This window comes from Symphalangus syndactylus, chromosome 16 (assembly GCF_028878055.3).
Source record: "Symphalangus syndactylus isolate Jambi chromosome 16, NHGRI_mSymSyn1-v2.1_pri, whole genome shotgun sequence".
Classification (NCBI taxonomy): domain Eukaryota; kingdom Metazoa; phylum Chordata; class Mammalia; order Primates; family Hylobatidae; genus Symphalangus; species Symphalangus syndactylus.
In genome coordinates, this window is record NC_072438.2 from 43,139,994 (window position 1) to 43,152,903 (window position 12,910).

At 38.1% G+C, this 12,910-nt stretch overlaps 1 long non-coding RNA gene across 1 annotated transcript in view; it reads right to left on the reverse strand.

The window, feature by feature from the left end:
- LOC134732733 (uncharacterized) overlaps positions 1–10,292 on the reverse strand; it is a 49,879-nt gene extending 39,587 nt beyond the window's left edge. Inside the window, exon 1 of the long non-coding RNA XR_010116216.1 lies at positions 10,131–10,292. This is a non-coding gene — a long non-coding RNA (uncharacterized lncRNA). The remainder of the gene's footprint in view (positions 1–10,130) is intronic.
- Positions 10,293–12,910: the final 2,618 nt, after the last annotated feature.

The following is a 12,910-nucleotide window of genomic DNA, read 5'->3' on the forward strand; positions in this document are numbered from 1 at the left end:
CCTGGTTGCCTTAGCCTGATGGGGACACTCCTGTGACCTTTCTGTTTTCCAGCCCAGTGTTTCTCAAAGCAGCAGCATATTAGAATTTGTAGGAGATTCCTGAGCCTTTCTGAGAAATTCTGATTGAATTAGTCAGAGGCGTGTTCTGGGAATCAGAATTACAAAGTTCCCCAGTTGATTCTAATTTGTAGCCAAGGTGATATATGCCAAACTGACCCAGGATACAGGATACCCTGGAATGGATATTCAAATTCAGTTTCACAGGACCAAAACAGCCTTCTAACTCAGAATCTTTGGCTATGTACCTGAGTATTCTGTAAGGTTAATGAAGACCTCAAGTCACACTCTCACCTTGGAAGTTTAAAGACATTGCCTATCACATTCCACTGCCTGTCCAAAACACTTTCTCAATTTTTATTTTTATTTTTCATGATTATTACTGAACCAAGGGTAACACAGGAGGGAAAAAAAGGAAACAGTGCAAGCTCTGTCCTATGCTGAATATCCATTTTTTTCCTCTTAGGGTCCTCATTTGAGATGATTTATCTGTTCACAAGAATAAGCAGGGTGGGGTGGGGAGCCGAGGAGCTGAGGCACGGAATTGGACTGGTTGGGAAGGAGGAACACTTGGCTTAATCCCCCATCAACAGAAGAACTCAAATTTAAAATTGTAGTTAATGAGAAGAGTCCACCACTATCACAAAGATTAACTGACTTCCCTGGAAGCTGCTCAGAGTGCACCCTTAAACTTGGTTCTATGAATACATGTCACTTCCATCTATAAACTTTGAATTAATATTTTTGACCTTTTCTGTCTTTTTAAAGGATAAAATTATATTCCATTGCATTTGTGTATGCTAAAAAATTTAAAATAAACCGCAATATATTCTATCTTTATTAGACTTATTTTTGGTAATTTTTACATATGCCAAGAGCCTCAAAAATTTGAACTGATCCAAGCCTCACTCCACCTGAAAGGCCCTGTTTATATGCCAGTCAGCCTGAAATTCTTCTTTAGAAATAGTCACTGCAAATGCCTAGATGCCACCACGAGGGGGCCTCTGTGTCACAGATAAAATTAAGGAAATATTCAAGACCTCACAAATTCCTTTATGTAGTGAAAGATCTGCTCTGCAGGATACTTTTTTTAAAATTATGAAGTTATCGTAGAGTTAGAGGGAATAATTTGACCTATGGTCAATATACTGTCAATGCAATAGTACATTATTTTGTGGCTAATGTAGTGTTCTAATGTTCTGAAATGTCTAATTTCCATTCGCTATGAAGAAACAAAGTACTATCTACAAGAATTGGTGCATTATAGAGGTCTTTACATTACAGTGTATCTTCTGTTTCCTTAATCAAAGCAACTGTAATGATGACATATATTATTGATCATTAGAACTGACTGTAATTTCTCTGAACTACTGGGAAATGGAAACTGAAAGTATAAACTATGGATAGTACCATGAAATAAATGTACCTTTGATTCAATTCACTCTCCAATAAATGCTACTGACTGACATTCTAAAGAATTACCTTCTCGATTTTGAAATGTTCTGAACAAGGGTGTTTCTGTGATTTGTTGGTTTACAAAAAGTGGCTAGCATACATTAAAAGTGAATATCTAATTAGGATGATTTTTAAACAAATAATTAGCTGATATTTTCCAGAATATTTTTAGTTATAATTTTAAAGTAATGTATTTTGTGGCATAAATTCTAAACAAAGCTGAATATTATGACTCTTTCCACATTACATCTTTAAGCACATAAACCAACAATGTGGTGTCAATAAAAGAGTCCCTGAACATAAAACAAAAATGAGCAGCATAATTGAAAACCATTAACTATATAATGATGACCACTAAAATGAGACTGATTGTATTAAAATATTTGCTGCTTTTCTGTGGGGGAATTATGCATTCTGCCCCATGGATGTTATGCTTGGTGATATGATTTAGAGTACCCAATTAAATATGAGTGCCATATTTAAGCAGAAGCTTTAAGAGCCATGGGGTGGTTCCACCATGTTCCTTTCCTCTCTGCCTTGAGACTATCAGTGGTTTAGGGAGGGGTTTTTCATTGGCCTAGGTCCTGAAGCATGGGAGAGATCCATAGCCTACTTGTGATAAGTGGTATGCAAAAATGGAAAAATGCATTTTTTATTGTTGTAAACTCCTATTATCCTGACTGATACAACTAATTTACTAAGCATAAGGAAGAAAACACTATATGACTATTAAAGATATCTGACTTTAATGTTGATCAAAGAAGTAGCAGAACCAGGGGCTCTACAAGCAAGGGAAAGAGAAGAAAAATGCAAAGACTGGAATTATGGCTGATGTTAGCAGCAGACTGCTGCAGCAAACCAGAGACATTAGAAGTCCTTATAAAAGTGGTAAGCCCAGATATTACGCCACTGTAGAAAGATTAATACTAGGTACCAATTTATTGAATATTAACTTTTTGTGTATAATCTCACTTTATTCTCATAAGCATCCTTCAATTCAATGCTATTATTTTTCTTTCCCAATGATGAAACAGGCTTGAAATGTTAAGTTCATTCATTTACATATTCCCTTGTTCACGTTTTCACTCATAATTCAATCAACAAGTATTTCTTAAGCACCTATTATAAATAAATCAGGTGACAAAGTTAGGTTTTTAATTCCTCCCTTTCTGATTTCAAAGTCCATGTCTTCTCCATTGCATGGAATTCTATAGCACACAGAATTGTAGGGTGACTCCCCCAGGTTTCCCATCCTCTTGTCATATACACTCAATAATTCCCCACATTATGAACAGAAATGGATTTAACTCATAGGATTTGGTAATGTTAAATGGAATTAGGAAAGTATTCAACTGGGCCTGATCTAGTCACCTGAGCCCTTTTTTGGGTGGTCTCAGCAGGGGAAGTCAAGAGCAGCATGAATGAATTTCCAGTTGAAGAAGGTTCTCCATTCCTGAAGTAGAAGGGGCCACCTGGTGAAGCTCCAAGTGTAGCCTCTATTTTTTTTTCTTAGTTCAAAAATTTTTTTTTGTAGTGATGGACTCTTTCTATGTTGCTCTTGCTCAGTCTGGTCTTGAACTCCTGGCCTTAAGTAATGCTCCCACCTCGACCTCCCAAAGTGCTGGGATTACAGGTGTCAGCCACTGCACCCGGCCCAAAGACAGCCTCAAGAAGAAGAGAGAAATCCTCACGGACAGCTAGCAATACCATAGGGACATCAGTTTTACAATTACAAGGAAATGAATTTTGACAACAACCTGATGGAGCTTGCATGTGTATCTTTCCCTAGCCACAGCTCCAGATGGGGACACAGCCAGCTGCACCTTGAGTTCAGCCTTCTGAGATGGACCCTTATCAAAGGACTAGCTAGAATGTGCTAGACTCCAAGTATAGAAACAGTAAGCATATAAATAGGTGCTGTTTCAAGTCACTAAGTATGTGATAACTAACTATAAAACGATAGAAAACTAATGCCCTCTTTTCTTTTTTCTTTTCTTTTCTTTTTTTTTTTTTTTGAGACGGAGTCTCGCTCTGTCGCCCAGGCTGGAGCACAGTGGCGCAATCTAGGCTCACTGCAAGCTCCGCCTCCCGGGTTCACACCATTCTCCTGCCTCAGCCTCCCGAGTAGCTGGGACTACAGGCGTCCGCCACTACGCCCGGCTAATTTTTTGTATTTTTAGTAGAGACGGGATTTCACCGTGGTCTCGATCTCCTGACCTCGTGATCCGCCCACCTCGGCCTCCCAAAGTGCTTAGACTGCTGACTTTAAGTCATTAATACAAATATTAAATATATCTGCATAGAAGGTAGGAAAGGGGAGTTCAGAAATATGCTTGATCAATAAAGAGTAAGACAAAAAAGTGATGAGAAATAATTATACTATAAGATTGCTAAGTTGCCTTCTACATTGTAGAGCTTGTGATCTTATTTTCTGATTTTATGACCTCTCAAGTCCCTTTTTAAAGTAATCCTATGAATTTTATTATTTCATCATATACACTAATTGAGATTTTTGTTGAATCTGGGTGAAGGTTTCTGAATTGTTGTGGTCCACGCATATTATACGACTTTAAACAAGAAACAGTTTCCAGAGCCATGAGTCATTTAATTTAAATATTTCCCTGTTTGAAACTTTGGCATGACTGCACAATTCTCTGTAGCAGTGAGACTAGCATTCTTAATTCTTTTTTTTATGTGGACTCAGAAGCCTGTTCAAAAGATTTCCCCATGGTGACAGTATGAACATGTAAAAGGGCACTTTCATTGCTATAGTCTTTTATTTATATGCATATATTTCCTACAATAACCTTGAACTCTCTCCAGTTGTTTTTCCTCTGTTGTTATTTATGTAGCATAGGTTAAATATTAACCGTTGAATTTTGGGGGGCACGTTCCATGATTTTTGTGTAAGATTATTTTTTATTTAACCTTGGTATTCTTCTGTAGTAAAAACTTCACGAATAGTTTTAATTTTTCCTATACATAAAATGTATCTACAATAAAATGTCACTTAGCTAAACTACATGGAAAATAAATGACTTTAGTTTTTAGGGAATTCCTTTCCAATTTCAAGGTCTATGGTAAATATTACTGGTATTATTAGAGGGGTTCAGCAACATTCTATAAGAGAGCGTAAACAACACGGTCTTGAAAGTTTACTGAGTTTACAAATAGAAAAATAAGGCACAGCAGCAGCAAATTGCTCATCTAACCTACAGCTCCATGAAATGAAATCTTGAAATGAGAAATTATTATTCTCAGATCCATTCTTCAGCAATGAATCTCCTAGTGTTTCACTTGAAGTGTGCTCCACTATTCATTGGTATTTACAATTAGAATGCCCTATCTCCAAGTCTGATTTTCTTTCTTTCTTTTTTCTTTCATTTTAACGTGTTACATTGAATTATATGTCTTCATTCAAGAAAACAACCCTACTTTCTCTTTGTTCAGTAACATTGTTCCAATTGATGTCTTAAATTGTCTAGAATTCTAGAAGCAATGACTTGGGTTGGCTTCCCTTGGCTTGGCTTGGCTTGTGGTTTCCAATGTTTTGAATAGCATGTAAACAACTTAAACTGCCACTCCATTTAATGGAATGTGATCTCTCTCTCTCTCCGTTTCTCTCTCTCTGTTTCTCTCTCTCTCTCTCTTTTTTTTTGTTTTGTTTTGTTTTTGAGACAGGGTCTCGCTCTGTCAACCAGGCTGGAGTGCAGTAGCACGATCTTGGCTCACTGCAACCTCTGCCTTCCAGGTTCAAGTGATTCTTCTGAGTAGCTGGGATTACAGGCGCCCATCACCACACCCAGCTGTTTGTGTGTGTGTGTGTGTGTGTGTATGTGTGTGTGTGCATGTGTGCTTTTAGCAGAGATGGGGTTTTGCTGTGGCCAGGCTGGTCGCGATCTACCCACCTCGGCCTCCCTGAAGTGCTGGGACTACAGGCGTGACCATGCCTGGCCAGAATGTGATATATATAACGGAGTTATTTACCTAGTTTATAAAATCTTGGAAAGAAACAATCTATCTTCTGGAGGAGACTCTGAGGTCTGAGCATATAAAATTGTACAGGCTGTGAAGTTACTGCCCTATGACATATAAGAGAGCATCAGTATTAGATTATGGGTTAGAGGTCCCAAGTTCCTAGTTTAGGCTCTGGAACTAATTTTTTGTTGACTTTTGGCAAATTCCTACATATTTTCTTCAAAATCTTTTTCTAGTTACAGGTAAAAGAGTTGGAAATATTTAAGGTAGCAAATATACTGCTTGAGGGTTGTTAACTTTCTGCCATCTCCACATTCATCTATATAGATAGTTAAGCCTGACCCTATTCATTCATTCATTTATTAAAATTTGACCAAAACCCTCATTCTAAAACTTTGTAGTTTTCAACACACGTATGAACATAACTGAATTGTCATTTAACACGAATATTACTCCTGGAGCAGATGGTCTCCAAGACCTCTTCTATTTTCCTAGTATTCTGTGATCTTGCATGGATCCTTCTGTGAAAGAAATTTTGCATAACCTCTAAAAGGGATCCCTTTTGCTTCAGTTCTTGACTATGTGCCTTGGTTGACTGCCTTTTCCTTAACGCAGGACACACTTTGCTCATGAGTACAGTAAATGAACTATTAGAACATTAGTGCCCACATATTCGTGTGCATCATCATCTGGAGAAACACAGATTTCTGGACCCCACTTCAGTTGTTGATCCAGGAGGTCTGGAGTGAGACCCTTGAATTTGCAATTCCAGCAAGTTTCTAGGTGATTGTGATGCTGCTGCTCCAAGAATAACATTTTCAGAAACATTTCTCTCTAAAACATTACTGAACCTAGAGTTAGTAGCTCTCCAATCATCTATGGATAGATTTCAGGGAGAGTATAAAAAAGAAAAAGATGGTTTAAACAATCACATTTATATTTTACTAACCTACTATGAATGTACGTAACAAATCACAGAAATATTAGTTGTACCTGACTTTGTCCCAATACAAATAAGACATATTTTCCTATCATCCTACAATAGTTTCAGATATCTTGAAATATGGTTTGTGCACATCACCACTCTGACATAATATTAGTTATTCATCTGTCATTAGATTTGATTATTTTATGAGTTATTAAAAAGGCCATTTCTTATTATGTCTCAATAAAACATGTTGGTAACTTATTTTAATATAAATTTTTCTTTTTAATTTTATGCATTTTGTTTTTAACATTATTCTGAATAGAATTTATAGGCTTCATCAGTTTGTTAGAAGGGTTCAAGGCAGGAGACATAAACTCTCTTTCTAAATGATGAGAATAATAAAGATGTTAAGGCCAAGTCATGTGCCGTACACCAGGACCTTCGTGGTTATGCCCACACCATCAGAAAATCTGGCAGCCACAGAACTGGAGGTGCTGGGTGATGTCTCTCTCCTGTTGCCTTCCCATCTGAGCAGGTAAATATCAAGCTACATGGTTGGACAAATAAAACTCTGTGTTTGTGTTTTTTTTTACATTTTCATGATGAAACTCTACATGCCATTTTTGCTACTCCAGATGACGCTTATAGTAAGATGCCTCTGATGTTTAGATTCCTTTCTAGTTAGAGCTAGAAAGGAATCTTCAGGGTCAATGAGATGTGACACCTTCATTTTGCAGATGAGAAAACTGAAATCCAAAATGTATACATAACTTTCGACAGGCTACCCACCTAGTTAGTAGTACAGCAGGGGTACAATCCAGGGTTCTTGATATCCAGTCCATTTTTCTTTTAGTACAGCAAAATCTCCCAAAGTCTGATATGTATAATAGGGTAGTAAACTAGATAATTCCAGGTAGATGAGGATGAACATTGAAAAGTTATTATATGTTTATTTGAAAATGTAACAGGGACTTCTGGCTTTTGCATAGGATATAAAAACTGAGGAAACCATTGCTTACACTCTAAAAGCCAGAAATAGCAAGGTATTCTGCAAGATGATACAGTTTCCTGAATGCGTTAGAGAGCTGAGATCACAGGTCTATCAACTAACCCAAAGTTGAAGGAAAATAGGTACTTCTGTGGAGGGAAATATAAGCCACATATTCTGACTCACCTGAAAGATCACAGATGAAAGATGGGGCTTCCAAGCAAGTTTTAGGAAGAGTTCAGCTAAAATTTAAAAAGAGTAGCTAAAAGTGGAGTGTGGAAAAGTGTGAGAATATAGAAGCCCTGGGAACTGATAACACAAGGGGAATTTGTATCTGCGTGCAGGCTCTTCGCAGCTCTCCACTGGGTGTTCACAAGACAGACTGGGGGCAGGTGGGAAAAGAGAGAAAGTTTCGCTTGTGGTTCAGGCCTGGAGAAAGGGAGAGATCACAACCTGGGAGAAAGAAAGAACGTTCCATTTGGATGCTTCTCCCTCTGGGAAAAAATGCCTATGTCACTGAGAAGAAGAACAGCAAACCCTACCACGCCCAGGTCACAGGTCAGGACCCACTGTAGCTTGTGAAAGGAAAATGTTCTGTACACCTTGGTAGGGGCACAAAACCTACTGGGCCAGACCACAGAGATTTTCTGCCACTGAGGGAGAAGGATCATTGTGAGAGCCCTGAGATGCAGTGATACGAGGCTGAATCAGGGCAACAGAAAATCCTGCTGCCCACCATCAGCAGGCTAGCAAGCACCACCTAACAAGCAATAGCTGTCTTTGACTGGGGAGGGCCAAAACCTTGCAGAGAAAGCCTCTTTGAAGGGCAAGAGTACAGGGAAAACCTAGAGCTGAGAGTAGAGCAGGAACATGGTGAGAAGCCTTCCAGAGAACCAACCCCTAAGCACAAGGTGACAGTAGAGGAAATGGAAGCCAGTGAGCACTGAAGGTATCACCACAACAGCTAAACTCAAATGCAGCTCAACTCTTATCTATATTGACTCCACTCTTTCCCTGCATTCCCATACACTAAAAGCCTAGCTGAAGAGCTATCCCCATTTCCAGGCAGGAATGCTATTTACTTCAGTCTCTGCTGTCCTACACACAACGTTAAACTTTCAGTACAATTACGAAACACACACAGAAGTAAGCAACATATGTTACACTGTCAATGGGCAAAGCAATAAATAAAGATATACTCAGATATGACCCAGATATTGGAGCTATCTGACCACAGTTTCACATGACCATGACTGATATGTTAAAAGCTCTAGTGGAAAAGTTGGACAATATGGATGAACAGATGGATAATTCAGTGGAGAGACGGAAACTACAGGAAGATGTCAAATGAAAATACTGGAAATAAAAGTAGAGAACAGAGATGATAGCTTCTGTGAACTCATCAGTGGACTTGACACAGCTGAGAAAAGAATCAGTGAACTTCAAGATTGGTTGACAGAAATTGCCTAAACTGAAACACAAAGATAAAAGACTGTGAAAAATGTATTAGAAAATACAAACAGCACATCTAAACTGTCATCTGATCCTGACTTCTGAAGTGAGGCTGAAGTGAAAAATAAATAAGCTAACATCAACAGAGATAACTCATCTGGACAGTGTGTAATCCTGATAGGCTGTGACGAGAAGGGAACTTTACCTCGGTGGTCTTCCTCACGAAACCTATAACCCCGTCTAATCATGAGAAAAACATTAGACAAATTCCAGTTAAGAAACACTCCACAAAATACCTGGCCCATACTCTCCCAAACTGTCAAGGTCATCAAAAACAAAGAAAGATTTAGTCATAGCTAAGAGGATCTTAGGCAGACATGATGACTAAATGTAATGTGTATTCTGGATGGGATCCTAGAAGATAAAAAGGATATAAAATACTAGTTGGTGCAAAAGTAATTGTGGTTTTTGCCATTAAAAGTAATGGCAAAAGTAATGTTTTTATTAGTTTAATAAAAAACTAAGGAATTATAAGTAAACTATGGCCTTTAGTTAATAATAATGTATCAGTCTTGAGTCATTAATCATGGTAAAGGCACTCTCCTGACACCAGATGTTAATAATAAGAAAAACTGAGTGTGAGATATGTGGGAACTCTCTGTACTATCTTCACAATTTTTCTTTAAGACTAAAAATACTCTAAAATAAAAAGATTATTTAAAAGTCAACAAGTTGATTTTTAAATATCATTTAAATAATTATACCAGTAGTATGTGGAAATGGCTAAAAAATTGTAAAGATGGTTTGAGAATAAGTGAGATTTGGGAAACACCGAATTAAAACAGTTAAGTGACTATACTATACCATGCTATTTCCAAGCTTATCTGACAGACAAAATTGTGATTTCTGTGTCCTGGGTTTATACTCTCACTCAATTCCTTGATGATTCTGTATGCTTTCATAGCTCAACAACATAACTCACCCTCAGATTGAACACTTCCTGAGGGAAAACCAAATGCCTTTCTTTCTTTCTTTCTCTTGGGGTCCTGCTTGACAATATTCAAAATGGATATGGAGTAATTATACACAAAGTCAATTAGGATGAATATGGAGTCTTCCTTGTACATTTAAAAAAAAACCTTATGTCACTCATTTCCCTCAAGTGTTGAGCCATCCAGATTATTATCTTTTCCTTTAGAGTCATTCTAACATTTTGATTACTGATAATCACAGAATTACCACGGGGACTTTTTCCATGATCACTTACATCACCTTATATTGAGATCAAGACAGGTGAATTTCTTGATATTTGCCAGCTGTCAGTAAGTCTCCTTAGAGCTGGGAGAGCAAATAGGTATCATTTTGCAGGCCAATTTCAATCCCTTGGTGACAGCTGCCTGGAAATCTGTCCTGAGGAATCTGAGGCTTTGAATGCCAAGACCAGCTTGTAGGAGAAAGAGGGAGAATGAAGGTGGCATGACAGCCCATGTGTCACATACCTGGCAAACTCAATTTGAAGACTATTTGACACTAGCAAGTGTTATCACTCCCATGAAGGGCCTCCAAAAGCTTGAAAAATGTAATATGGAAATGTATACACTTCCATGTGCAAATGTAAACATTTTGACATGTGATAGGTGGTGAGGTGGGCATGGGACCTTCCTGGCCTCTCTCAGTTCCAACCATAAGAAGGTTCGTCAAATTTCCTATTTGTGAGGTTGCTCTTTTGGGTAGTTTTTCATATATTTTCAGCAAAACCCTTTTTGAGACTAGCTGAAACTCAGTTTTTAGGTAAAAATTATGAGTAAAAAATCATTATTGTCATTTATAAGGAAAAAAGAAAATAAATTCAGATAACATAGAGAAGTAAAAAGTTTCATTTTATAGCTTAGAATTTATTGGAAGCAGAGAGGCCAAAAGGCAATCCCTCAAATTTTCAAAAAGGCTTCCTAGTTATCCTGATTTCTGGGAAATCTCTGAATCACTTTTGACTTCTCATATATGCCAATATAAGTCTCCCCAACTGAGTTTACTCCAACTCAGACCGAGTGGGAAGAAAGTCAGTCAATTACCTCCCCATCTCACCTTATGTGCCACCCTGATTATTCCTGGCTGAGAAAGATGGTACTGTGATTATCAACCAGTTACAACTAGTCAGAAGGTTTTCAGAATTTCTACTTATAAGGAGTGTTTCTAGAAGACTAATTAGTAGGTACCCCTGCATTTCATCGCTAATCAGCTACGTTGAGAATTAGATAAATGTTTAATTAATTTTGCTTCTCTGGGGCCTGGGGCAAATAAATCAGAATTCTTATCCTCTGTCTTCATGCTGAGAGCGATTTGACTCTGATACATGCAGTTTCCTTCCTTCTGCCCATTTATCTCTTTATCCATTCATCACACTAATCAGCAAACATTTTATTGAGCATCTACTGTTATCAAGCATACAGAGATAAATAAGTAGTTTTTGTTCTCAAGAAGATCATACTCGTGTAGGAGAATTATATGCTCCAAGTGTCAAGTGCTAGGACAGAGATAGGTACAAGGTGTGCTGTGGGTAAAAATGAAGATAGTGTTGCTTTTTGCATCAAGTAGATCACGTACATGGAATGAATGTGAGTCAAGCATCATAAGTCTACCAGGCAGAAAAGGTAGAGAAGGGCCTCTACAAAGCATGGGCATCAAATAAGAGCATAGCTCTCTCTCTATTTCAGTTTTCTGAAAATAGATCAGAAGTGCAATTAGTGTCTGCCAAGGTTTCAAGAAAAAAAATTTTGAAGAGCAGAAAAACTAAATGTTAATGCTTTTATAAGAAATGTCATCTCCGGATAAGCTTTTCATACAAATTGGGAGTTAAAGTACAGGGAACTTAAGGCTGACTCTAAAGAGCATTACAATTGAATTATTTCTATCCAATAGAAAGCACCTGGATAGATGCTGAAGCCAAGTAAATAAGAACAGGAGGAAGCCTGTCCCTGAGCCCTGGCAGAAGCATTAGACTGATGGATTGTGGTCCTTGCTTCAGAGAAGGATGCCTACTCTTTTGTTAGTTGAAATATCTGCTTTGTTCATTAATCTGACAATTGAACACAGGAGACTTGCTTGAAAACACATCCATCTCTTCCTGGACTCTGCAAAGATACTTTCCTTGGCAGGTGAAAAGTCAGAAGTCTACCTGCAGTGACATTTGTATCATGAGTGACAGTAACAGATGAAAATTTAAACCTTCCATGCAACCATTTGGAAGCATCAGTGGGAAAGTCTCTATTCATCAGTTTGAAGCCTGGGGCTTCCATAGTGCTCTGTTTGCTAGCCAAACTGGGAATGTATTTATTTGGCTATATTAGGGCTGTCAACCTAAATAACAGAGAGAGGTTTTCCAAGAGAAAGATGTTCATTTGGCAATAGAGTATTAAAATATGGATATGCATGCTGTAGTACACTATGTGCATATCCAAGGAGGTAAAGGAAGACAAAAATTTTTAAAAGAAAATAATAAGAAGAATTAGATAATTGTTTTTAAATAATTATCTTTGGCTGCAAAAATCAATAACAAGGGTGAGTGACGCCAGTTCAAGGTTAGACGTGTAGTTACTGAAGAGATACACTTGCAGAAGTATTTTCTTTATGTGAGGTTGAGATGGCGTTTGTGCAAGGTTGTGGTTTTGTGGAGTCTTTTTCATTATCAGGCATACAGATGTGAGAACCCTCTCTTCATGGCCTCCCTTAATTCTATTTTTCAGGGTTTTTTTTTGTTTTGTTTTGTTTTTTTTTTTTTGAGACAGAGTCTCGCTCTGTTGCCTAGGCTGGAATGCAGTGGCGCAATCTTGGCTCACTGCAAGCTCTGCCTCCTGGGTTCACGCCATTCTCCTGCCTTAGCCTCCCTCCTGAGTAGCTGGGACTACAGGCACCAGACACCACACCTGGCTAATTTTTTTTGTATTTTTAGTAGAGATGGGGTTTCACCGTGTTAGCCAAGAGGGTCTCGATCACCTGCCCTCCTGATCCTCCCGCCTTGGCCTCCCAAAGTGCTGGGATTATAGGCGTGAGCC